Below are 26,087 nucleotides of genomic sequence, written 5' to 3'. Positions count from 1 at the left end.
TATATATTGTAAATAATAGGTCACGTGACAGCTAAACTGTTGAAATCCTGCCCTAAAAATCAAATGTTGTCAGTTTCCTTTCAGGTTCAGATTCACTTTACCACTCTAGCTAAGATCCTTTTACAGCTCAGTAACACCTTGGCAGCAACTAGGGCCCCCCATTACAGAAAATACGTGTTAGGCACCACCAGATAGCAAGTGCTCGTTTCTATGCATTTTGTACTTAACAATAACTTAAAAAGTATGCTAGCCAATCTTAGGTTTATCAAACGATGGGCATCACAACCACTGTTAGGGCAGTCAGGGCCTGCGCTAGGCAGGGGCAGAGTGGACAGCAGTCCAGGGCACCGTGCTCAGCCCTCCAACATGGAGCCCAGTGCTACCCTCAGGTAGGCTAGAGTAGCCAATCACCATACATTTTGGAGGTTTGTTCTGCAGTTGGGGATGCTGTCTCGCTGCCCACACGGAGACACTGTGGTATACCCATTGCCCCACATTCTGGTTCCCCGTCGCTATTAATTCTCTCAAACAATGAAATCTCACTCTGTCAGCTCTTTCTAAGCTGTGAAAGCAGAGATTCTCCTGGCTTCAGAGAAGGTGCTGCAGTACAGGAGGGGTCCTGCACAATGCGGGTTCAGTAAGACGTTCAGCTATGTCTGACTGAAAATCATGCTGTGGCCCTGTCTTGGAAGTATGCCCGTGGTCTTAATTTTTTCAATTAAGCCTCTTTTAAAGTGCTAGCAAACTGTTAGTTCAGTAGACAGAGGCAGAGAGAGCATCATTTGCCCAGGATCAAACAGTTTGTTAAATTAGCAAACCCCAGACTGCAGCACACTGCTATTTCCTACACGCCACTGTACTTCATTTAAGGGCATGCACCATGTGATAGGGCCAATCTTCCCTCCTCTGTGTAATATACCCAGTCTATGGGGAATATGTACTAGGAAGTGGAGGAGAGAGGTGTTAGCCGTCCTGGCTAAAGGCCTCTCTCCTCCACTTCTGAAATGCAAGGCTGCACCATATTTACAAGAATGTGGCGCAGCTTTGCATTTCCCTCTGCTTTGGCGCTAAGTTTAGTAACTTAGCACCAACACAGGCACCCTTGCACCAGAGTGTTTATGTTTGGAAAGTGTCCCTTGCTGCACATAAACAATCCTAGAAATGCTATTCTGTCACTTTTTATGCATGCTGCTTCATGCAGCACACATGAAAGTGACACATTGACATTTTTTTAAAGTTTGTTTATGTACAGGAAGGGACACCTTCCTCTACATGAACAAACAATGGCATTTTCTTTTTCCATGTGTGCTGTACAATGCACCACATATGGACACAGCAAAAACGAGGAGAAATAATGCATTTCGCCTTGTTTTGCCATTTTAAGACCAGTTTTAACCTGGTCTTAATTTTGACGCTACCTCCTATGTACGCCACCCTTGTACATAGGGGGCAGCGGAAAAATGAATGGGTGCTGCGGTGAAACGGCCACCACAACACCCACTGCCCACCCCTTTCATGCTAACCATAGCATGAGAGGGGGCCTTATGTACAAGGCAGCGTTAAGCCACATTAAGTGGCATAACGCTGCCTTGTACATATGGCGCAACCCGTATCGCCACCATGTCACTATAGGTGACGTTGTGGTGGTGAAAGGGGCTTGTACATATGCCCCTATGATTTTCAACCAAACGCTTGCTAGCAGCTTTGACACTGAATCTAAATACTTCCAATACTGCCAGAAGAGCTCAGAGGAAAAAGTTCAGGAAAGTGGTTGCCTATGAGAACCCAGTTTGTCCAAATGAGAGGCTGTAATTATAAACCATGCCTCCCCCTCTACACTTTCCAACTAGTCCACAACTAGAGTGTTGGTGAATCTGATGGCAAAGCCAGGAGTCTGCCCTTCCATGGAAATGTCACTGCGCTGTGGACATTGCCCAGCTTTAGAATACCATGTTTATTTCCATCATATATAGGTGAAGTGGTAAAGCTGAGATTAGATGTCAGATATTCTCCATGGCTAAATGTACCCACTGGACCAGATCATATTGCAGTTGGTAGTTACTGGGCAGTATGCAAGAGGATACTGCTATTTACGAGGCCTGGGCGAAATTTCAATAAGGGCGGGTTAATTGGACTCATAACTTTTGTGAAGGAAAATTACCGAATTTGCACCGCTTGAGGAATTAAGAGTAATTTGGGGCAAAAATCCTACCGCAGGAGCACAGGAACAATGAACAAAGGTCCAGATATACAAAGCATTTTTGAGGTTGAAAACAGACCGATTCACAGAATCTGTCCGTTTGTGACTGTAAAAATGCTTTTTGGTATGTACAAACACAGAACTGCGATTCTACACAATCGCAGTTTGAGTTTGTGAAATGGTATTTGGAAGGGGCATGTTTAGAGTGCCTCTTCTGAATAACTATTCACAGCAGTATGTATTAATGTTTTGCGACCAAAATACAGGCGCAAAACATAAACTTTTTACGAACTACTGAAAGGTAGTGGTAACCATTTGCAAATTGAAAGTGGTCCATATGGGACCAATTGCCCTTTGAGAATGTTGAAAAATATATTTTTTAAGAGCAGGTAGCAGTCCCATGGACCACTACCTGCTCTTAAAAAATGAAACTTAAGCATTTGAGTTTTTCTTTTGAAACACATTCTGTTTTTGTTTATACGTTTCCAAGAATAAAAGATGGCTTTATTTAAAAGCAATCACAGACATGGTTATCAGCCGACCCCAGCAGGCCACCATCCCTGTGGTGGCTAGCATTTCTAATGGGTTGCAAACAGCGACCTACCTCATTAATGTTCATGAGGTAGGCTGTGTTGCAACCCACGAAGAATCGCTATTTTAAAATTTAAAGTTTAGTACATTAGGTATAGCGACAACCAAATTCAGTGGCAATTCAGTAAAAAATCGCTATTTGGAAATCATTAGGTTGAGCCTATCGCAGCGCGCAAGCGCTGCATAATGAGAGGCTTCTTGTAAGCAATCCAAACTTCCCCAAAAGTTCTTCGTGTGTGTCTGGTAACTCTCACACATTCTATTGGCTTTTGCGTGTGGCTTTCAATAATGAAAGCACACAAATGGCCAAAGGCAAGTGTATGTCCCACCTCTTTGTGTAAAGGTCACTCCCACTGCGTTTTGGTGTCAGGAGCGAGGAGCGGCGCGCTTTGTGGCAGCTGCATTCCTCCCTTGTTGTTGTGGATCATGTTACTAATGGAACACAGCGTGTCGCTTTCACTTTGCAGACGCACTTGTTTTTAAGTCTCTCCTTCTCTGCCTCTCTTAATATTTGCTCTCTCACTATCCCTTTCCTCCCTCTTTCTTTGCACGCCCTCCTTCCCCTCTCGCTTTGCATTCTCGCATTCGGAGTATCCCCTTCTCGCTCTCAGTCCTAGGATAGCTCTCCAGGGCAGGGATTAGGTCAGAGACCTGGCCTCTCTTCTTCCCACAGACAGCACAACGCCCTCCTCGCCCAGACACCCTCTACCTCTCCCAGAGCACGGCTCCACCTTCAAGCTGACAACTCTTAGAACAGTCTTAATGGAAATGTGCATTTTCTCCAACATTTCGTGCAGCCAGCGGAGGCAGACAGCTGTTTCACAGGCAGCCGCTGAAGAGCATGGACTGAGAGCCGACACCAGCCCTTAGAAATCACTCACCCCAAGTGCGGCCCTGCCTGACTCCGGGTATGTGATTGAGTTAGTACTGAGCACTGAGGCCTCTTGGAGACGTCGTAATGTGCACACACGTTTACACTGCGGCTCTCAACAAGGGACAGGGGTGCCATGTGTCCTGGTGCAAGGATGGAAAATGGACCAATTATTCCCTCGTTTTAAGGTAAAACACATCTAAACTTTGTTTCTGAATTAAGGTTGAGGTAGATCTCGCTTTCAATATAAACAGTACATACAATACACAAAGTCCACAAAGCCTGGTCCGATATTCTGTCTTTATTCTTAGTTCAAGATACAACAAAAACCGTCAACGCATGTCGTTCCTTCTGACTGACTTCGTCAGAGTGAGAAAATGTTTTCATTGATCCCACTGAACTGCTGATCCATTCATTTAGTGTCCGGTGTGTTTTTACATGCAGTCAGATGGCATGTGCTCCACGTATAGAATGATGATGGTCACAAACATCAAATAGCGGTTTTGATGCACAATTGGGTTGCAATGGGCACCTCTGACCTGGCACTACTGTACCTGCTGCACCACTGATAAGCCCATCCCTTTTCCTCTCACAGAGACTAACAGCTCTCTCGCGAAAACCCTTTTATGCACTCCGTATGTACGCAGTAACCCTGCAAACATGGGTCTCACCGTCGAGCACTTACACCCACCCACTCAGCACATAGACAACTGCACAATTCCTGCTCTCACAAACACAGTATTCAGGTTGCACTCTTCTGATGTCACCATGCCCAGACTCTATTCTCTCTCACGTTCACCGTTTTTAGGTCGAGACCTGCGTAGGTCGCGCTTGCGCAGTCGCAGGGAGAGATGTTATGTTTCACAGTGTGGGGGCTTGAACCCGCCCCTCTTCTCCATTGGCTGGCTTCCTAAACGGAGGCCAGCCATTGGAGGAGAGGGGCATCACTCCGTTCAAGCCCCGTCTTTTTCGGATTCGGGGGCGTGTTTTTTGCAGTTTTTAACTCCGTGACGTCATCCGTCACTCAACAGCAAAAAACGGGCCCCGAATGCGAAAATGGCGGCGCTTTTCTGACGCCATTTCTGCCCGACCACCGCCGGATGAAGTAGAAAAGCTGCCGAGTACTCCGCCCCAGCCAGTGAGTGCTTGCTTTTCTGCCCCCCCTGTTCCTCGTTCTTCTTGCTTTTCTGCCCCCCACCCCCTGTTCCTCGTTGTGCTCGCTCTTCTGCCCCCCACCCCCCTGTTCCTCGTTCTGCTCGCTTTTCTGCCCCCCACCCTCCTGTTCCTCGTTGTGCTCTCCTTTCTGCCCCCACACCCCCCTGTTCCTCGTTCTGCTCGCTTTTCTGCCCCCCCCCTGTTCCTCGATGTGCTCATTTTTCTGCCCCCTGTTGTCTCGTTGTGCTCTCTTTTCTGCCCCCCACACCCTGTTCCCTCGCTGTGATCGCTTTTCTGCCTCCCCACCCCCTGTTGTCTCGTGATCGCTTTTCTGCCCCCCACCCTCTGTTGCCTCGTTGTGATCGCTTTTTTGCCCCCCTCCCCCTGTTCTTCGTTCTGCTTGCTTTTCTGCCCCCCCCTTCTGCTTGCTTTTCTGCCCCCACCTCCTGTTCCTCGTTGTGCTCGCTCTTCTGCCCCTCACCCCCCTGTTCCTCGTTCTGCTTGCTTTTCTGCCCCCCCACTCCCCTGTTCCTCGTTCTGCTCGCTTTTCTGCCCCCCCCACTCCCCTGTTCCTCGTTTTGCTCGCTTTTCTGCCCCCCTGTTGTCTTGTTGTGCTTGCTTTTCTGCCTCCACCCCCTGTTCCCTCGCTGTGATCGATTTTCTGCCCCCCCACCCCCTGTTGTCTCGTTGTGATCGCTTTTCTGCCCCCCACCCCCTGTTGACTCGTTGTGATCGGTTTTTTGCCCCCCTTCCCCCTGTTCCTCGTTCTGCTTGCTTTTCTGCCCCCCACCTCCCTGTTGCCTCGTTGTGATCGCTTTTCTGCCCCCCACCCCCCTGTTCCTCATTCTGCTCGCTTTTCTGCCCCCCCACCCCCCTGTTCCTCGTTCTGCTCGCTTTTCCGCCCCCCACCCCCCTGTTTCTCGTTCTGCTTGCTTTTCTGCCCCCAACCCCCTGTTGCCTCGTTGTGATCGCTTTTCTGCCCTCTCCACACTGTTCCTCGTTCTGCTTGCTTTTCCGCCCCCCACCCCCTGTTCCTCGTTGTGCTCGTTTTTCTCCCCCCACCCCCTGTTCCTTGTTGTGTTCGCTTTTCTGCCCCCCACCCCGCTGTCCCTCGTTCTGCTTGCTTTTCTGCCCCCCAACCCCCTGGTCCTCGGTGTGCTCGCTTTTCTGCCCCCCACCCCCCCTGTTCCTCGTTGTGCTCACTTTTCTGCCCACCCACCCCCCTGTTCCTTGTTCTGCTCGCTTTTCTGCCCCACCCCCTGTTCCTCGTTCTGCTCGCTTTTCTGCCCCCATCCCCCTGTTCCTCGTTGTGCTCGCTTTTCTGCCCCACCCCCCTGTTGTCTCGTTGTGCTCGCTTTTCTGCCCCCCACCCCCTGTTGTCTCGTTGTGATCGCTTTTCTGCCCCCACCCCCTGTTGCCTTGTTGTGATCACTTTTCTTCCCCCCTCCCCCCTGTTCCTCGTTCTGCTCGCTTTTCTGTCCCCCCACCCCCCTGTTGCCTAGTTGTGCTCGCTTTTCTGCCCCCCACCCCCCTGTTCCTCATTGTGGTCACTTTTCTGCCGCCCCACCCCCTGTTCCTCGTTCTGCTCGCTTTTCTGCCCCACCACCCCCTTGTTCCTCGTTCTGCTCGCTTTTCTGCCCCCCCACCCCTGTTCCTCGTTGTGCTCACTTTTCTGCCCCCCTCCACCCTGTTCCTCGTTCTGGTCGCTTTTCTGCCCCCCACCCCCCTGTTCCTCGTTGTGCTCGCTTTTCTCCCCCCACCCCCCTGTTACTTGTTGTGCTCGCTTTTCTGCCCCCCACCCCCCTGTTCCTCATTCTGCTTGCTTTTCTGCCCCCACCCCCCTGATCCTCGGTGTGCTCGCTTTTCTGCCCCCCACCCCCTGTTCCTCATTGTGCTTGCTTTTCTGCCCCCCCAGCCCCCTGTTCCTCGTGGTGCTCGCTTTTCTGCCCCCCACCCCCCTGTTCCTTGTTCTGCTCGCTTTTCTGCCCCCTCACCCCCCTGTTCCTCACTCTGCTCGCTTTTCTGCCCCCATCCCCCTGTTCCTCGTTGTGCTCGCTTTTCTGCCCCCACCCCCTGTTGTCTCATTGTGCTCGCTTTTCTGCCCCCAATCCCCCTGTTGTCTCGTTGTGATCGCTTTTCTGCCCCCCACCCCCTGTTGCCTCGTTGTGATCACTTTTCTACCCCCTCCCCCTGTTCCTCATTCTGCTTGCTTTTCTGTCCCCCACCCCCCTGTTGCCTCGTTGCGCTCGCTTTTCTGCCCCCCACCCCCCTGTTCCTCATTGTGCTCGCTTTTCTGCCACCCCACCCCCTTGTTCCTTGTTCTGCTTGCTTTTCTGCCCCCCCACCCTTGCTCCTCGTTGTGCTCGCTTTTCTGCCCCCCACTCCCCTGTTCCTCGTTGTGCTCACTTTTCTGCCCCCCACCCCCCTGTTCCTCGTGGTGCTTGCTTTTCTGCCCCCCCACCCCCCTGTTCCTCGCTCTGCTCGCTTTTCTGTCCCCTCACCCCCTGTTCCTCGTTGTGCTCGATTTTCTGCCCCCACCCCCTGTTCCTTGTTGTGCTCGCTTTTCTGCCCCCCAGCCCCCTGTTCCTCGTTCTGCTCACTCTTCTGCCCCCCACCACCCCCCTGTTCCTCGTTGTGCTCGCTTTTCCGCCCCCCCACCACCCTGTTGCCTCGTTGTGGTTGCTTTTCTGCCCCCCCCTGTTCCTCGTTGTGTGTGTGTGGCTCTGTGTGTGTGGTGGGGGGCGTTGTGTGTGTGTGCATCTGGCTCTGTGTGTGTGTGGTGGGCTCTGTGTGTGTGTGGTGGGCTCGGTGTGTGTGTGGGACTCCTTGTGTGTGTGTGGGGCTCTGTGTGTGTGTGTGTGTGGGGGGGGCTCGCTGTGTGTGTGGGGTGCTCACTGTGTGTGTGTGTGGGGCTGTGTTTGTGTTTGTGTGGGGCTGTGTTTGTGCGTGGGGCTGAGTGTGTGGGTGAGGCTGTGTGTGTGTGTGTGTGTGGGTCTGTGTGTGTGGGGGGGCTGTGTGTGTGGGTGGGGCTGTGTGTGGGTGGGGCTGTGTGTGTGTGTGGCTCTGTGTGTGTGGGGGGCTCTCTGTGGGTGTGTGGATGGGTGCAAATGCAATAGGTTTCGCATTTGCGAGAGATTAAGCTATTGACATTGTAAATGAAAATGCCATTTATTTATCTGTTTTCAAAACCAACACATAAATAAAAATGTTGTAATTTACAATGCCAATATCTCTAACTTTGGCAAAGGCGAGACCGTTGCATTGTAAATGCTTGTTTTACATGACACACATGCACACTTTATCATATTTCCATCAAATAGCACAGAAGCCCATCCTTTGGGGTGTGTGTGTGGCCTTTCACCAGTACACAGTAGGTGTTGTAGCATCAGGATAATTTGCTGCATGGCTAAAAACGCATAAGCTCCAAATGGCGAGACCTACTGGCTATGTCAATGCTTGTTTTTCTAACTATCCATACATCTGGCCCAAAGAGGGAGTGAGCAGCTGCTAGCTGCTGCTGGTCATGTCCTGTAGCATTTAGTGCTATATGCTTAGCACAAAATGCATCCTAGGGCCTTTTTGGATGCTAGGGTGCATTTTGCACTAAGAAAATAGCACTAAATGCTGGATTAAGCTTCTCTCGTAATTAAGCATATGTTCAAATAATTTTGCTGCAATTATGAGTAATTTCCCTAGAGTGAATTATACCAGATAAGCCCAACCCTACTATTTGCCACTGCCATTTCAAAACTTAGGAAGATTTCATTCCATTTGGAAACCGGAGTTGTTCATTTTCTACACTCCTCTCTCATAATTGTTTTAGTGAGAAGTTTAGGCTAACTCCAAGAGGCGTTAAAGTGATTAGAATTCCAAGTTAGAAGTAATAGTAATCACACTTAATAAATGCATCTACAGTCAAGATATCTTTTAAAGACGGCTTCATTAGAGGAGGGGGGTTTAAAATCAAACTAGAAAAATATGCTATGCAACTCATTCCTCCTGCTCCCAGGCAAGCAACTTCTGATGTCTCTGCATGCGTAGTGCACTTCCACATGTCCAATATCTCTCCACAGGCACAAAATATTCTGTGCAGTGATATTGGATATTGGCTGCCATACTTGGGCATCGCAGCACTAGACCATGGTAGTGAGGCCCAGAGAAGGGGGCCTCCCCTAAAACTCACAGTGCTGAGTCAAATCTGCAAGGCACTCTCCTGCCTATCCCTTGCATCTCTGCATCTCTAGACCATGACTGAGAAGCCCAGGGCAGTGGAAACCCCTCACAGGGGCTTTACAGCACTAGACCATGTTTGTGAGGCCTATGGATGGTATCACCCTCCCCAGGGCCTCACAGTGCTAGACCATGGCTGAGGACCCAAGGGAGTGGGCCCCCTCTACAGGGCACCACAGTTCTTGACCATAAATGTAAAGGCCACTGTAAAGTGCCATCCTCTCCTGGGCCTTGTAGCTGTGGATCATTTTGTGAAGGGGGCAGTAGACTATTGCTGTGAGGCTCACAGAAGAGGGCTTCCCTGCCCTGGTCACACCTTCCCTAAGTCTTAAAGAGCTAGACCATAGTTGCGAGACCTGGATGGTTGAGGGGACTCTACTATAGGCCTCATAGCTTCGTTATAGCATTGCAAGGCCTAGGAGGAGGGCCCTCACATGGGCATTACAACCATTGTCTCTGTGAGCCAAGGGAGGTGGTCCACCTTTGGTAGTTCTTGAAGAGCTACACCATAACTGCGAGCCCGAGGAGAGGGGTACTCCCCTCTCCTGGACCCCATTGCTATTGTCTCACAGTGATGTAACATCACTATCTGCATGGGTCCTTGGTAGGGGCTTTATCATCAGTAGTGCAGCAAGTGCACTGGCACTTAGTCTCTGGGTTATTAGGTGACCAATGTAACCAAATTATGACTGTATTTTACTGTACATCAAGTGGACAAGGCTGAGGGGATACTTTCACTTTGCACAAGGGCCCATGGCACCATTACTATGCTACTTGCCTCCTTTCCATGGGCATCACAGTCATGGTTGGCTGCTCAAGGGTGGGGGTGCTCGCTCAGGGGCTTCGCAGCACTGGATCATGGCAACGAGGCAAATGGAATAGGGACTCTCTCAGGAATGTAGCTCTGAATAGTGTTGTGTAGCACCAGGACTCAGGTGCTGGAGAAAAAAGATATATCCATATGCATGCACCACATAGATAAGATAATAAGGGCCCGATGTAGGTAATAGTGAAATACCGAATTCTAAATACCGAATTTGACCGATTCTGTATTTAGAAATCGGTATGTCAGATGTAGGTAAGAATTCGGTAAAAAGTACCGAATTCTTAATATTCATTATTACCGAAATTGAGATTTGGTAACAACGAATACCAACCCATTCATTCCTATGGGCTTGAAGGCCCATAGGAATGAATGTGAAGACATTCGGTATTACCGAATCGGTATTACCGAATCGGTAATACCGGGAGGTATTTCAAGGGTGCCAGGGTGTCCAAAGGACACCCTGTTGCACCCCTGAAATGTGCATGTGTGCACGTGTGGCACACATGCATGCCCTAAGGGCATGGATGTGTGCCACATGGCACTTAAAAAAAAGCAAGAAAGTGCTTTTTTACAGGAATTGGGTAATTACCACCAACTTGAAGTTGGTGGTAATTACCAATTCCTTAAGGCCCAAAAGCACTCTTTTATGTGTTTTCTACATTGCATTTAAGGAATCGGTGTTGCCGATTCCTTAAATGCAAGGCCAATTAAGAATCGGTATTAGGGAATCGGTATTTACCGACTCCTTATTACGGAATCCTTCCCTATATCACGAATGCCTAATTACCGGTCGGTAACAGTGAAATTTACAGAATTTCACCGTTACCGACCGGTATTTGGGCCACCTACATCGGGCCCTTAGTTCCAAATCTCTCCTGCACTATCTCAAATCTACGGAGCTGTCTATTTATATCCTGAATCTGTTGCTTTGAGCTGCAGCTCAGTGCTCGCCCATCCTTCACCGAGTGGTTTCCCCCACTTTCACACATTTATTCCAGCATCTGACCTCTCTCACAACTCCACTACCTGTGCAAACAAACCTCTCCGAGTCACATTAACCCCTTCGCTGTGGCGGCAATTCCACCGCAGCGCTAGGGGGGTGGGGCGGCCGCGCAGTGCTCCCATACTCGTGACGGAACCGCTCCGTCACGAGCCTCGGGTGCGCTGTGCTTATGACGGAGCGGTTCCGTCACGGCCCCGCCTGCTCAATGGAACGTCCAGCGTGGAATCCGTGCCGCGCAGGCGCGCCGAGTGGGCTGTGACGGAACCGCTCCGTCATCAGCACAGCACGTCCGTGGCTGGTGACGGAGCGGTTCCGTCACCAGCAAGGGAGGGGTTAAGTTTAGCTTCTGTCTCACATATTAAGTTTTGCTTGTCCGGACAATCCACAAGCAAGGTCATAGATTCCTTTAACCTACAAACAGTCCACCTGTTTTCTGTTCATTTATGCCTACACTACAGATATGTATATTTAGCACAGTGTTCCTTTTAGTTTGCATATATGTGGCATTCTGTCTTCTACATGTTTGTCCATGTTTGGACTGTGTTCTTTTTTGGGTTTTGCTGGTGGCCTCATTTTGTAAGGAAAATAAGGGCCACACAAGAAAGAATCATGGCAGGAGAGCCAGTTTCTAAGGCATACCACTGGGATGTCCGTCTGCCGCATGCCTTAGGACGCCAATAAGCAATGGTACCTGCAAATGCATTTAATCTGTTCTGGAGTCCTGATGTCTGTGCTTTCTTTGTGTCACGCCAAGGAGTGTTGGAAACGTTTTTTCCCTGATAAATTGTAACTGTGAAACATCACACCAGTAAGTGAACTGAATACCTTGCCGCCATGGCCCTTCAATGCTCAGAATATAGCTTGCAGGGAAACAGGGGACTGAGGAGATAATTACAGTTACTCCATGCCAGTAATGTTAGCTGACAGTGGCTCATCCCTTTGGGGCGATCAAAACCATGCAAAAGAGCCTGTACAAGAGGGGATTTCTTTAGGTGACTCCAGGAGCAAACCCTCCCAGCGTACAGTGAAGGAAACATCTGATTGGCAGTTTCTGCCGGAACAGAGGGAAATTACTTTGAAATGTTACCAAATTAAATAAGTTACTGATGGAGGAGGAGCCTAGCCAGCAACCGAGATGGCCGCCTAGATTCTCGGCTCCGCCGACCCTAGCGCTTTTCCCTATCATCCTGTCCATTATCCTGTCTTCTCACCCAGCGACTGGAATGGGTAACCGCTCCTGCCCATGACGGCGTGTCCCCCTGCAAATTCCGTGTAATATTAGCGGCGCATCGTCCTCGCTCCTTTCCCTGCCCTGCGCGGCAGTTGGACCGGGTCTTTGTTTGTGGAGTCAGCCGGACGTGGCCACAGCAGCAGCGGCCATCGCGGAGGAGGAGGAGCCGATCGGCTTGTTTGAGGCGGCCGCGTTGTGCTCGTCGCCGCAGCGCCTCATTCCGCTCTGGGCTTAGCACACCTGGCTACACTATATCTGCTGGAAACACTCTGTATCATTGCCCGGTTTGGAACTGGCCTGAACGGTTTCTTTGTTGCCTCGGCCCGTGACGGACGCCATTTTCTGCATTGCACTTCAGCGCCCGACAGCGGTATCCTCGGAGCTTATTTGGGGGTCCGGATGCTGGTTGGAAGTGAATAAGCCGTTTCTGCGATGTCAACAGTTGCCCCCATGTCTCTGGCCCGGTGGTCGCTAGCGGAAAGTCGGCGAGGTGGTCTATGGGAGGCAAGTGACAATGGCGACCGGCTTCCTCAGTCGCCATACATCCGTGAGCCTGGTGTGGAGGACACTGCGGTACCCTATCTTCCTGAGACACCGCTGGGGACCGGTGCTGTCCTGAGTGCTCTGGAGACAGTTCGAGTGGCTTTGTACGTTGCTACCCGAGATCTGGAGTGCCGGCTGGATGCTATTTCTCCGGCGGGCTGTGGTTGCCCCCAAGTGCTACACACTGCGCCGCACTCTGCACCGGTCCACATCGATCTCCGTGCCGAGCTGCCTATTGAGATGTTGGTGGGTTGCGGCTTTGATGTTGCTGTAGTGCCGACCGCGACGGCCCGGAAGAGGTCTGGAGTATGTGGTTCCATACACTGGCGGGTATATCGTCCCCGGGCACCGTGTTTGCCATCTCCTTTGTGTGCTGGTGGCGTGACTTTTCATCCCCTCCTGAGACTGTTGTTGTTGATCTGGCCGGCTGTTTCCGACATACTGTTGCGCTGCCTTGTTCATGTTTGTATCATTCTCGGACTTCCAACGGTGGTTTGCGTGGACTTTTGTGGGCGCCCTTTCATCCTGTGTTGGCCGTTCCGGGTGCCTCGCTCATCCGCGGCGCCGGCCGGACTGTTGGACTCCATCGACCACCATGATCGCAGGGGGCAAGGTTAAGGCTGCTTACTTGGGTCGCTATTCCTTACATGGCTGGGACAGTGTTGTGTGAGCGGGACATTGGTTGCATCTACTGTTATTATCATATCGGGTGCGGGGGCCGGGAGCGGGCGGCCGGGAACATATCTGTTGATTGTCTTCTTCCTCCGCTAATCCTTATCACCTTCGTGGTTTCATTCTCTCCTCCTCCATTTCTTGTACTTATTGTACTTTTTCCCTTCTTTGGGGCAGTTTCGGGGCGACAGGCACGCTGGTTATGGGCTAGGCCGTAGCCATCACAGGGGTGCAGGGTGGCGGGTGTGGGGGGGGTTTGTTATTTTAGTTTATTTTGTTCTATGGTCCCTTTCGCTCTTTTCTAGCTTTGGGAGGGTTCTTTCCTCTTTCGTAGGGCTGGCTGTCCCTTCGTCTTGCACCTTATTTCTTTTTCGGGCCTCTTCTTAAGCCCCTATCTCTCCCTTCTTAGGGGTGGGATTTCTGGGGTGGTATCTGGGAATGCTGTTTATTGTATCATGACCTGTTGTTTGATATTACCGTCTCGGTTGCCTTGAATGCTTAGTCGCTATAGTCATTGCCTGCCTCTGTTCGTCATTGGGGTATGTCCCCCTTGTTTCCTATGGTTTTTATGTGAGGTGCTAAATCCTTGTGGTGGCGGCCCCTACTCTTCTTTAAACTTTAAAACGAAAACCTCCTATCCTTTGTTACAATCCCCGCAACCGTATCTGGAGTCTTTTAACATATCCTGTTTGCCGATTGGTATGCATTTCTCCTGTTTTTAACTGACTGCTTTGCGGCCGGCCATGGTGGTTGTGGGCCTGCGCATGTTTCTCTTTGTTTCTCCAAATAAAGGTTTTCAAAAAAAATAAATAAAAATAAATAAATAAAAAATAAGTTACTGATGAATAACTGTATTTGAATTATATGTAGACTGATGATAATGTGCAGCTATGTTTCCTTGCAATGTTTCTTTGAATTATATGTGAAGTAGTGTATTGCTGCATTAGAGGCGCAAACTGTTTTATGTTTTGTTCCTGAGTTGTCAACACCTGTTGTTTTTTCTTTCTTTCTCTCTCTCTATCCACAGCCTAACAACTTTTCTTGCAGGATACCATTGATGTGTTTATCTTTCAGGGTGTAAATTCTGAGCGAAGGGCACAATGGGCAACAGAAATTCTAAAGAAAACGGGGAGGTGTTGAGCCCCCATATGATGAAAAAGACAAAAAAGTTATTTAAACAGCTGGCAGGAGAGAAAGGTTTTAAATTACCACCAGATAGTCCTGCAGCTCAGGTTGTAGAAGAAACAAATTGTCTAGAATATGTAAGCCCTTTTTGCTCGCTGGTATGTACATGGACTAGAAATGACAAGTGGCCTAAATTTGTTTCTCTTGAGATAGATGATATTAAATATTTGACCCTGGAATTGCGGGGTGACATGATGTGGGATTCCCATTATTTGAGTGGTTGTTAGCAGCAGTGGTTTTCAACTGCTAAAAAGAGAGCTAACCTTTCTAAAAAGAAAGGCCAGGGAAATGTCTGCACAGATTCCAGAGACCGTTTTGCAAAAGGAGAGGTGAACAGTGAGGGCGCAAAACCTAATAAAAAGGAGTTAGAACTAGGGAAGGATTGGCCCACAACCTATAGCCAATGTCTGTTAGAATTAATAACTGTGTGCAAACAGACCAGCATTTTCTGTCACTGTGTAAACACTGTGGCTTTACATCAGCTGAAGTAGACATGGTTAGAGCCAGATTAAATGCCACTCCTTCTACAAGGGCTGATGCACCGCCAAGTGTATATTGACATAAATACATGGAAGAAACTGTTTATCGCCTCTAAGCCTCAAGGCCTTTATGTCAAACTAGGGAAAGGAGCAGATGGTGAACAAGTGGCTGGGCATACATTGACTGGGGAGGAGATTTTGCTGTTAGTTGAGGAAGAAAGACAGGGTTTAAATGTGAGTAGTCAATTCAGTTCCTGGCTTGTAGGAAAAGACAGTGGCAGAGTAGTCATCTGACACTGGGACAAAGCATCCATTCTGCATGGCATGTTCTACCTGCATATCATTTCCCAGTCCCTCCTCAAACAACTTAAATTTACCCATCACTTTCAGGCCCCTACATACACTGTGAAAGAAATAACACATACGTCCAGGCACTGACTCGAAAACAAGGCTTACCATGTGTCCCTTATTTTCATATATCCCTGTAAGAGGATTTGACATGGGTATTTGACATGCTGACTTGCCCCAAAGAAAGTGGTTTCAGAACCCCGGTGATGAATGGACACCTATCATTTGGAGGGGAAATGCCAAGTGCTCTTGAAACCCCAGCTCCAACTTCAACTTTTGGTCTGAAGGACGATTTAGGGTAAAGAGGAGGAATGCGAACAGTTAGATCTCCTGAGGAGGGAGGCAGACAAGTTCCAGTAAGAAGTGAACACTGAAAGGGAGGAAATACAACACTCCATTAATAAACTTCAGGGTAAGATAGATAAAAGGGAACGGATGATACTTACATGCTCACGCACACCAGTGCTAAAAGGAAAGTGTGAGAACACATATACCAATGAAATAATATTGAACACTAAAATGACTGCACCAAAAATGATGTTGGAGGGACAGCCATGTTAAAACCTTGACCCCTTGGAGGCAGCTCGGATGACAAACGCCCCCCCACCCCCATTCACAGCCAATTTGAAATATTATGAATGGCTTTATAAAATATGCTTTCCCATACTCCCCTTCCCAAAGATGTAGAAATGCTAAAAAGAAAATAGGATATGGTAGCAGAGGGACATTTAAAAAATGTGTGTTCCAAATTCCACAGGAAAGATTTTGGACATTACTGACTAATACTATGGATGTCACAGACATAGATTAATAAGTTGGTTAGAGTCTGTCAGGGACACAACTAATGGCTTAGTTGTGAAACATGGTGATTTTTCTCAGGGTACCACCACGCAGAAGTCAGGCGAGTCAGTGGCTGGTTACATTTTAAGGTGCAATGAAGCATGGGATAATAGTGCAGGGGTACTGCACACGACAGAGGTATATAAAGTATTAGCTACTCAGACACTTATGAATGGATTGTTTGCTTTTGTGGCCCATAGTTGTAAACGGTTCCACCCTGATTGGTCTACTACAATATATTAAGAGTTCTGCACACTTCTGATAACTATAGGAAGATATGGACTTTTCCAGGTAAAGAAGGACACAGCTAAAAATGAAAAGGGATACTATTGCATCAAGTACAAAGAGATGAGAGGCCAGAGGGAATGTACTATCAAGGGGAGCAGCATAGACAGGAAGGACAAGGATACCAGAGTAGAGACAAGAGTATGGATCGGTGTTATGTTTGCTGAAAGTATGGGCACTGGGGCTAAACGTTTAGAAGTTACAGAGGCACAGGAGACAGATGGGCAAATGACAGGCATGATAGCGATGACAGAAACAACAGGAATTACAGGTTTGACAGGGATGAGGTCCAGCCATCAGCACCACCCATGCCCAGAGACATCAAGCAGATATAGCACACCCTGAGAAACCCTTTCCAGGAACAACATGCATCAGCATAGGACAACACAGCGAGAGGGACAATGGCCCAAACTGTAGAAACCTGAGCCCAGTGTTTTATGATGAAAGACACACCGCAGGAGAATCCCATGTTTTCAATTCAAGGTAGGAGGTAAAGAGATTATTTTTGTAATAGACAGCAACACAATCGTATCAGCAGTAAGAAACAAGTTAGGTCTCAACAGTGGCAACAAAATCACTACTATAAGTGTAAATGTAATGCTGATGCATGAAGAGTTTTCAGAGCCCCTACCAGTATCTGTTGATGATATTACAATGACCCATTAGTTTCTCTTGTCACCAGATGTGCCCATCAATTTGCTTGGGAGAGACCTCATATTTGCTTGGGAGAGACCTCATCTGCAAATTGCATGCACCATTATATTTTTCACAAAATGGGATCTTCTTACAAGTACCTGAGGACAGGTTAGAATGAACTAAAAGAGGGCTAACTGCTTGAAAATGATGTGAGGATTCTGTGTTATGCACACCTCCTGTCTTGTCTCTCTCTCCGACATGATACCAATGGACTCCGCTACAGGGAGATTTCTATACTAACATGTTTCAAGGACTGTTTAAATGCAGCCTTGACATTCAAATTGATTTAGCAACTCATTTAGTGTAGTTGACATTAGTACTTGGGCCTGTACACTGTACTGCAGCATTTTTAACAGGGCCAGTGCCTGAATGGTACACCTATATGGTAGATAACATGTGTACTGGACAATGGAGTTGTTCGAGGACACATTGTCTGTGGGCAGAGAAGGGTGTGTAGTGTGCATTGAGCTAGGACCACAGGAAGAGAGGTTATTTCAAGTGCAAGCTTCAGAACCCCACATGTGAATAGATGTAGCACCAGGCTACTTCCCTAAAGATGTGGGCCCCATGGTCAAACGCCTTCAGGAATTACCAAGAAGTAAGGATATTACATTTCTTTTGGGAATTGTGTCGGTGTTGGGAGATGGAGAAGGATGGTTATGGACTTTGTGCATGCTTAGAAATGACAGGGCTGCAATTTTTGACAAGCTTCAAGGGAATATAGCTTTACTGCTGACTAAAAACCAACTTCTTGAGCAAGAGAACTCAGAGGTTTGGGCAACACACAAAATGGTGCAGGGTTGTTGAAAACATACCCTCCTCTTAAAGTGACACTTAAGGAAAATGCAGAATTACCTTTTGCGCATCAATACAGACTGTCACCTCAGGCAGAGGGATGCAATAAAACCTGTGATTGCGTCTCACTTACAACAGGGTATCATTAAATAGACCACTAGCCCCTGTAATAGTCCTATCATTCCATTGCCCAAGGGTAATGCAGTAGAATATAGGTTTATACAGCATTAACGCCAAGATAAACAACATTGTAGTTCCCTTAGCACCTGTTGGCCCTGACACCAATACTATGTTATCATTTATACCTGTAGAGGCAGAGACATTTTCGGTCATAGATCTCTCCTCTGTGTTTTTCAGCATTAGAGTTCATTTAGAAAGTCACTTCCTCTTTATTTTTATTTTATTTTGAAAGTTTTATATAGCGCGGACAAGATCCTTGCAGATATCAGAGCGCTTTACATAGAAGGGGTACATGAGGGAGCATAGTCAGACAGATAAATCAATAGAACAAACAGTACAAATAGGTGGCTGCAAAGCCAATCATGTGAGTAATAAGACAGCTAATACAACTAAGCAAAGGGGTCAAACATGTGGTACAGATCGGTACAGAGTATTAACAGAGTTCGAGATAATACTTCAAGTGTATTTAGCCATGAGCATAGCTTTTACTTCATTTTTAAAGAGTGTAGTGGAAGAGATAAGCCTGGATTCGGGGGGGGGGTGAGTTCCAGATCCTAGGCGCCATTCCTGAGAAGGAGTGCTTATATGTTTTTTCCTTCCGGAATCTTCGAGGTTTCAGCAGAAGATTGTTTGTGCCTCTAGTGTTTCTAGCTCCGCCAGAGATTGTCAGCTTCTGAGCGAGGTAGCCGGGTGAGTTTAGGTGTACCGCCTTGTGTGTCATGCAGGCGATGTCACTAACCCAAGACCAGACTTGCAACCGACACAATTAGAAAAGGCAGAATATGAGAGGTACAAAAAAAGACAACATTCTTTTGCAAAGGGACAGAGCTAACAAAGGTCCCAACCTTCCCTTTGACAAAAGTGCGTCATGGTGCCCACGAATTATACAAAAAAAGAAGGGCCACAGGGGCTACATTGAATTTTGCTAAAAAACTTGGAACTACACCCATTGGGGCCCTAATGAAGATATATAAGGAAAAATGTATACTGATGGCAACCTATGGCAGCGACATCTGAGGATACAAAGAAGGGAAGGGTATTCAGCAGGAAGAAAATACATTTTTATGTAAGGTTTTGGCAGTCCCGCACTCCTCCGCCACATACACAATACATGAAGAATTAGGGATGGGATATATAGCAGATCAGATTGCAGTGGCTCCATTGATGCGTTGGCTGAGAATTCGGGTAAGTCCCACTACAAATTTAAATCAAATAATAATTACTGATTGCCTAGCATTAGATAGAGCCAAATACATTCCCTGGCTTAGGTATTTAAAGGAAGTGACAGCTTGGTTAGGTTGTCCTGACTTATTCTTAAGCCCCAAACCCATGGATAAACTTACAATTGAAAACATTAGATTTCAGTTTTGTCTAAGCGCCAGGGACTAACGGAAAAAGAGGAGCTATAGAAACCTTCTGTAAGATGTTACGTCACATTATCTACGAATAATCAAGTCCAACCTTATTTATTAAGTGTTGGCAAACCCTTGCATTGTTTTCTTTTAACGAGATTTTGGCTGCAAATGTCTCGTTGGCTTCCTCCTGTACCTCAAGGCTTTTATAAATCTGGCACTTTCAAACCGTGCCAGTGTGACAATTTTTCTGAGCAGAACATGCTTCATTTTGTCTTCTTATGCGAATATTATGTCCCCCTACGTAAGAAATGTATATTACCATTGCTCAGAGATTTCACTTTGTGCAAGTCAGGCCAGCCCTACTGTACATTCAGATGCTAGCATCCCCTATGGTCTGTTTTGGGGTGGCAAGTTTCTTAACTGTAGCCATTAGGTGTAGGAAAAACATTGTTTTTTAATTGTTATTATGGTTCTTAACATGTTTTTATTCGGAAGCCCATTATGTGTCATAATCGGGGATTATAAGAAAAGAAATTGAAGTTTTGTATTTTAATATGTTTGTCCATTTGCACTCTGAATCTTGCTCAAAAGTTTTCAGTCCTTATGGATTTTTATGAGTTGGCTACTCAGTTGACATCAGGAAGGCTTTTTTATGAATAAAATGTAGTATTGTATTTTATGTTTACTTTTATGACATTAAGTTGTAGAATAAAGGTTTCCTGACTGACTGACTGAGAGGTACACTGATGGTTCCTTCAGCAGACACTGATTACAGAGCACAGTATCATATAACAACAATAGACATCATAGTTAAAAATGCAGCTCTGCCACCTGGCATGTGTCGTGGTTTCATAACTGCATCTAGACGATCCATTCAAATTGGTCATCTAGTAAAAAACTTGTTGGAAAAAAACACTACTACCCCACAGGATAGCGGTGATAAAATGTGAAGCCCATATAGGAGTTAATACTAACATCGCCAGAGGTAAAGCCAAGGCTGACACAGCAGCAAGAGAGAGCATGTTACAGATGAGGAGAGAGTGTGGATTCATGTTAAATGTGAGCAGAATTATGAGATTTTGTTAGGTCCACCGGGATGGGAGGCCTCGCACCCCATGTACCGGTAGTATGTTCCTTCCTCTTACAAGGCTTGTGAATGGACCCACTCATTTGGCACAAGGGGGGATGAATGCACTAATTAGACAGGAGTGGTTTGCACCAGGGATAACAGCTTTCATTGCACAGTTATGCACCCAATGTCTTGTCTGTGCTACGCCCGGGCTGAAAATTCAGCTTCGCTCTGCTTGCAGAGTTTGAGTAATTCAGACACTCTGTGCTTCACAGCGGAGTTCCTGAGATTCCGCCTCCTGGGTGCGAAGCTGAGGTTTTTTTTCATTTGCATGCTCGAGATTTGTTTTAGTGCTCGTAAGCACCACAATACTATCAGGCCGCAAGTGAGCACAGGTGAAACTTCGTGACTGCTTCCATGGCTTCCACCCCCGACAGCGCTAATGTAGTGCTGAGTAGCTTTTGTGCTCGAAAAGCGGCTAAATTGACAAAAAGAGTTTTTTTGAGTCAATTTTCGTCTCCGACAGATGGTTTGAGTTTGTGTTATATTTTTAGTGCAAGAAGCCTTTTTTTCCCAACAGGAAGGAAGTGCTCCAGAGACTGCAACTTTCTGTTCCTGTCCAGCAGGCTCCTCCCATCTCAATAAAGGTTTAATTCTTAACTAAAGTGTGGCCAATAAGGATAAGGAAGTTATCACCGTTATTTAAACAATACTACAAGTTTCCTAGCCACTTACCATACAAAGGCTATAAAATGTTTGTAACATGCAAGTAAGATAAATAGAATTAGGATGGCAGCTATAACTTGGATATGCCATTGAGATTTTTCGGAAGGACAATGTACTAATAACTAATAGGGACGGAACACACGTATATATAACAAAAGATTTAGTTGTGTCCTGATCCGTGATAATATTGCCTCTATGACTATATTCTGTTTAGAGAGTTAATTGTGTTTACTAATATAAAATTCGGAATTCTGGTATTGCGGACAGAGTTTATTATAATGAGTTCAATTGATCCCTGCCTTTACATTTTCTTTTTTCTTGAATGGGACCCTAAGAGGTCATCATGAATTACCTTCACCAAATGCCCAAAGAACTATAGAGACAAAGAGGTTACTCGTTAATATGCAGGCACCATTAAAATATCCAGAGGTCAGTATATGGTGGGTGCATTGACCGTTAATCAAGTGCATCTTTAAATAAGAACAAATGCAGTACCCTATAGCATATAGTTCATTGATAGTTGTCGACTGCAGGACAGATCATTTTAACTTATGTCAGTGTATTTACATCTACAGAATTGCCTTAATAACTGCCATATCCAAAAGAATTTTTTAAAGATCTCCACACTGAATACAAAAAAATAATAGCCTTTTGCTGAAGAAAATGAAGTGGATTAATTTTGGTAAGTAACACAAGAGGATAAACAACACGACCAAATAGCAAGATAAATTACAGATATTAGTTTAGATAATGGTTTATTAAAGTACTAAAGCCCTCTAATGGTAGCAATACAAAAACGTCAACAGTCTTAGGCTTGTCCACAACAATAATATATAGATCTTAATGCCAATACAGAGATAATACTGTTATGATGAGATCGAAATATACTCATCTAGAGAAGGTATACATAGAGCAAACTATGACAACTTATGTTAGATCCTTGCTACTTACAGGCAAAAAATGACTTGTCCATTGAGACATCCATAGGACTCCGATTGAATATTCCGTTCATTGATGTACTGCTCTTAAACAAGCATGGTAAGCTAATTACTAATATAGATAATGGACCCCATTAAGTCACAAGGAACTGTCTAGGCTTGTCACCATTCTTTCTAAATATAGTGAGATACATTAAAGCAACTTGTTTATTTTTACAGCTTTATTGCACAAATCTGGGAAACATAACGAATGATCTATCTTCTGCCTGAGAAAGAAATATAGAACTGCAAAGTATCATATAATAGTTGAGGTAAGCAACCTATAAATATATTTAAATCAATTTATAGAGTCTGGGCCTTAGTAGTGTACAAACCTTTTCTACTGTATGTTCCCATAGAATCGTTTATGCTGAACAAATACAGGAAATGACCAAAAAGCAAAATCTTATGTAGGCAACGATTGTAAAAGTGTTGGTAAGAGAACAACACTAGTTTGCTTTTAACTTAGACTAAAAACCGGTCCATTAAGTCCAGTAATCAGTTAGTCCTGAAACAGATATAGAGTATCATTTGAAATCAAATATAAAAATATAAGTCTATACCAAAAACATCCCTACTGCTATGTTGAATAATTCTTTCCCAGATATGGGAACAGTTAGGATTAAATCAATTTAAAAAATCAAGCGAAGACAAAAAGAGAGAGATATAAGGAAGCTATCTATTAACTGGACACTACGGTTAAGAGATCTCTCTTTTTACAGTGTGTATTTGTTGCCTTTTGTACCCACACAATATATTTAGTGATTTTGAGTATAGAAGTGTCAGTGTTTTTTACCTAAATTTCCCCAGCTTAGAGAACCATTTATACTATATAGAAGGTCTTCTCCTTTACCACTTAGAGTTAAAAATAGATAGTTTAGTCTTACACCATTAATCTGATAATATATAATGTCTTAATATACAACTTTCCCCTCATTTTTAGTTAAACTTTGGTGTGAATACCCTGAGAAAGGCTGTAGCCGAAACACGTTGGTGCAATTCAACATCTCTAAACCAGTATTGTGGCATAACTGGATTTATATTTTGTGTTAAAATAGCCATTGTTTTTGTTTTTGTAATGTATTTAAGATAACAACACGTTAGACTTTTTTAACCATCAATTTAACACGATATTTGCACTATTCCCATCTACAAGAGTAAATATTTTTGTTCCTTTAGTCAATACATACCATTTGAGAACTGTGTTCTTTGAATAGATAGGGAAAGATAGAGACATTAAGAGATTTGTGATGAAGTTTTTATGTAAATGTTTGTATGTGGTTTTTATAATGTGAAATAATTTATTGTGAAAAATATGAAATAATCTATCATACAGAATAATATAAAATGCATAAGAAATAATTAAATAAAAAATATATATTTTCTTTGTAAAAAAAGATGAAGTCTTGTGTTCTGTAAACATAAATCAGATTTATGGTGTAAGCTCTACTAAGTGGATATCTAGCACGGTGCCCGGTGCACAACCCTTTTCATAAAAGTAATTTCCCTGTTAGGGTATTATCCTTTTCTCAGGGGGCCCCTGTTGTGTTTTTCAAGTCAGGAATGGATGTGATATCAGTTTAATAATATGCTTGAGGATCATTGTAGTATATGTGTATATTAAGAATATGATTTAATGAACAGTGCTGAATATTACATGCATGATCTAGCATTTATTTTAATTTTGCACCTCCTACCCTCACAGTGGGTTTCATCTCATTCTCCCATACAAACATTGGCAATTATTGTTTTGTTTGTTTTATGTAATATTTTTTACGTCAATTCTTTATGTTGCTTTTCTCATTTACATTTTTTAAGTTTGATGTTGTTTTTAATTTGTTATTGTAATTTTGTTATTTTTATTTTTTAATGTTTTTATTTAATTTTGTTTAATTCTTTTTTGTTTTGCATTTTGACTTGGTCTTTCCACCAATCAAACCACTAAAAGGTGCACAGCCATAATAATTCAATTTCCTCCTCGCCACCCTGGCTGCGGTGCACTGCAGACACATCAGCATCATACATATTTTGAATGATTATTGCATTTCCGCTGTACTAAATTGCTTGCTATGGGCGCACACTAATCGTCATTTTTTTAAAGGTTTTATTATTCCATTTACCCAATTTATAGGAGCACGCTTTGGTGTATGGCCTGGTTTGTGTCATCTCCCACCTTGGAAACTAAACGAGGGTAATATGCTATGCAGACTTTGCAAGGGGGGAAAAGAAGACATTGTGCACTTGGTATGTTTGTGCCCTGCTATAGCCCCAGAAAGGAGACAAATCCTCAGGAGGTTGTTCAATGCCCGAAACATAAGAACCTGTAGACAAGCAGTAATGGCCTGTCTAAACCCAAATGACCTACCAATGAATGTTGCTTTTGTAAAAATGTTAAATGTGATTGCTAAAGGTCATAAGGACAATGTCATTTAGTTTTATAACTTTTCATTTTTTATTTTAATTATTTTTAAGGCCATTTACTATTTGTATGACGTATAAATGTATATTGATGCTGCTACTTTTTCTAAAGTCACATTTTTGTAAGATTTTAATTAATCAAACAAATAAATTTGAATTGAATATTCCATTTACCCATGCAGTTCCCTGACTGCCACAAGTCTCTCCTTTGGAATATATAGACATAAAGCAAAGAGCTATATTTGTGTGTTGTGTTATCCTTATGGGAAATTACATTTTATGGTATGGTGGTATGGTTTGACTTTAAAGTGGTTGATTAATTATTACCTAAGGAAACAACCACAGTAATATTGCCTCTCTCTGTACTAATTCAAACTGCAAAAATGCCTTGTTCACTACATGTTTTTCTTGCTTGTTTGTTTTTAGGTGCACAAGAGAAGATGAGACATCACCCGCAGTACTGCCAAACAGAAGACCTGTACAGTGACATCAGTCCTCCACTATCTTTCGCTTGTGCAGCTTAGTGCCACTGCCAACTGAGAGCTTTAAGATGGCCCTAAAGAAATTTGCTTCAAAGTAAGTAGTCAATGAGAAGAAGCAGCTTACCACCGGTAGCATGTCGACCCAATACTTTTTCAGATCTGGTGTGCTTGGTGGACTAGCCTCCAGTGAGGAACCTGGCAGCAGCACTCCGGCATCAACGGCACAACCCCAAACTAAGTCCAAGACCATGTCTGTCAGTGAGGCTGCCACTGCAATCACGACAACGCCATGAGCAGTGACATTGTATTGGATTTGTCCCTTTCTCAAAGTAGTACCCATTCGTATCAGGAAACAGAACAAAGTGGACAGCAGCCGCAACCAGCAATAGAACATCTTCCTCATGTTGGAGCAGAACAGGAGGTTGGGCTTCCTGCCGAGCACAAACCTCCTCTTTTAGACTCATTGGCTCCCAGACCTCCAGCACAGAAAAGGAAGAGTATTACTCCACCATCTTTTTCAAGCACCATTGCTTGAGTCCGTAAAATACCAGGAAAGGCAAGGCAAATGAAAAGTTCCTCAAAGCCTTAGAATTATGGCAGGGGATGATGAGGAGGATGACGACGATGAGCTAGTCATTGTGGAAGGTGACACAGAAGAGTCCGACATGGCTATTCAATCTGCGCTGAGGGATGTGGCACAGGTAGCATTGCCAGCTCCCATATTTACAAAGCTCCAGCTGAGACCTGCATCAACCCTACCTCAGTAGAAGTATGTACTGCAGAGAGGAAATCAACAACATGCCCACCTACCTCCAGTTCTTCTTCTTGCATTGGCAGTGGCAGAGTAAAAAAGTACTTCTCCCAAGTTTGGGACTTTTTTATGGTTAGCAAAGAGAGGAAGCACATTACAGTATGCGCCATTTCCCACAC

The sequence above is a fragment of the Lissotriton helveticus genome, chromosome 3_1, assembly GCF_964261635.1.
Source record: "Lissotriton helveticus chromosome 3_1, aLisHel1.1, whole genome shotgun sequence".
NCBI classification, from domain to species: Eukaryota; Metazoa; Chordata; class Amphibia; order Caudata; family Salamandridae; genus Lissotriton; species Lissotriton helveticus.
This window is presented reverse-complemented; position numbering follows the sequence as displayed.